Source organism: Mirounga angustirostris, unplaced genomic scaffold (genome assembly GCF_029215605.1).
Source record: "Mirounga angustirostris isolate CCGP_5_RB_7025 unplaced genomic scaffold, mMirAng1.0.hap1 SCAF_7, whole genome shotgun sequence".
Taxonomy (NCBI): domain Eukaryota; kingdom Metazoa; phylum Chordata; class Mammalia; order Carnivora; family Phocidae; genus Mirounga; species Mirounga angustirostris.
In genome coordinates this window covers 139,598,741-139,601,064 of record NW_026991715.1, presented here as the reverse complement: position 1 = coordinate 139,601,064, position 2,324 = coordinate 139,598,741, and positions in this window count along the sequence as shown.

The following is a 2,324-nucleotide window of genomic DNA, read 5'->3' as shown; positions in this document are numbered from 1 at the left end:
CCTAAGTATTGGCCAATATGAGGTATTTAACAAATAAGTGAAATAAATACAATAAAAGATAGAGTAAAATCAAAATACATTAAGGACTATCTCTTTTCTGAGCAGAGTCTTTAACACCCATAAATTCTTTCCATATTTATATGCCTTACTCACTATCGAATTTCTACACAGTACTATGGGGGTGTAAATTTAAATTTTATTAGAGATGACATGTTAAAAACAATGGACTCACTGCCATAGAATGTTTTTTTAAAAAGTATTGTAATAAATATAGTCTAGAAGTTTATATTCTATCAGAAGTGAAAAATATACCTGTTCTAACATTCACAAGCAGTTTTTTTCTAAGCATAATTTAGAGTCTCTGTTTAGATAAACACAGGTTGTGACATTCTTTCCTCAGATAATATCTGTTACTTTAAGAAATTGACATTTCAGTTTTTACCTTTGAAAATATGATTGACGGATGGCTCCCTGATGCTTTTGAAAGGACATTGTATCCTTTATCTATTGCTGCATAGCAAAGCACCAAAAAAGTTAAAATACTTAAAAGAAATGTACTTTTTCCTACAATTCTGTGAAATGACTGATCAGAACTTCTGGAATAACCTGGAATCACCAGGTCTCACTCATGCTGCTATAGTCAGGTGGCCAATATACAGGAAGTGGACTCAGCTGGGACAATTGGGATGGTGGGACCTCTCTCTCCACTATGGTCTATGATCTTAGAGTTTTCCACAGCATGAAGATCTTACAGCAACACTGTATGAGGGCAAGTCCCAATTCATTATATTAACTAATGGCCTGGACTTGATGTGGGAGGGACCTCATGGAATATTTTATTGGGGACCATTAGTATCAACCTCCATCAATGACCCCAATATTAACATTTAAATAGCTTACACATATGCATATGCTTAATTAAACAAATTGCAATAATTTCACATTGATTAAATATTTATTGTTTAAGTGTAATATGCTGTCAGCAGAATGAGAAATGGTAGGAATTTTGAAACTATCAAAGCAAGCAAATTACCCATCTAACATCGGATAACATAACTAAATGTTTGATTTTCTTTTTTTTTTTTTTTAAGATTTTATTTATTTATTTGACAGAGAGAGACACAGTGAGAGAGGGAACACAAGCAGGGGGAATGGGAGAGGGAAAAGCAGGCTTCCCACGGAGCAGGGAGCCCGATGCGGGGCTCGATCCCAGGACCCTGGGACCATGACCTGAGCCGAAGGCAGACGCTTAACGACTGAGCCACCCAGGTGCCCCAAAATGTTTGATTTTCTAATATCAATTTTCTGAAAACTGTGCCAAAATAAGTCATTTTAATAATTTGAATTTTAAATGCTATTCCCTTATCAATTTCATATTTTTATCCTCACATCTTGAGGCAGCCAAGGGGGGTGTGCTAGTTGGATCTCCCTTCAAGAATGTAATTGCTGTGCAGATACAAGCGGTGCAGAGAGCTGGCAACCTCCAGCTGTATCACCTGCTGGATCAGTCTGAGTTTCAAGCTGAGGCCATTCTCTTCCTGAACAGCTTCCCTCCAAGAATGTACAATGGTGGAAGAATTAGGACCAAGTCATTTCTACCCAATGTAAGAATCATCTAACATTGATGAGTAGGATGGCCATCTAAATTGCTGGTAGGATGTCTCATAGACGCCTAGAGAAAGTAATGTCCCATGCTGGGTTAAGTGGAAATGGTTGAATTGCCATGACAGATAATGGAAGACTCGACAAAAAGCTCAGGGAAGTGGCCATACTAGAATGGATATATTACGTGAGTCCAAAAGACCAGCAGAAAAGTATGCTCCAAAGGAAGGCTCAGAAGACACTGCACTCACAAAAGCTTGGGAACGTGCTGATAGAGGGACACTAGCATCACTCAGAAGTCCTGGTCAGGGGTGACTGCAGGAGTGCCTGACAGGGCTTGACATATTGATAGCAAGGGGACAGTGGGGCATCAAAACATTAGAGGTCAGTGGCAACTCTTAACGGCTCAAGGCTGTGGGGGTGGCCACACTTGCCATAATGAGTAGTGAGTGGCATTCAAGCAGGATTGATACACAGAAACTTGAGAAGATAGTTAACAAAACAGCATGTCTGAGAACACAACATGTGAAGCTAACACTCTGCTGAATACACATAATCAAAAGGAAGTAAGATTGAATGAGCAAGAGGCTAAGAGCAGCCACTCTAAATAAAGTCATAATCTTTTCCTCAGTTTCCAGAACTAAGTCAATTTTCAGACCCAGATGCACCAACTGATGTGGCTAGATTCCCAAATGGAAGCATTCACAATAATTACACAGGGA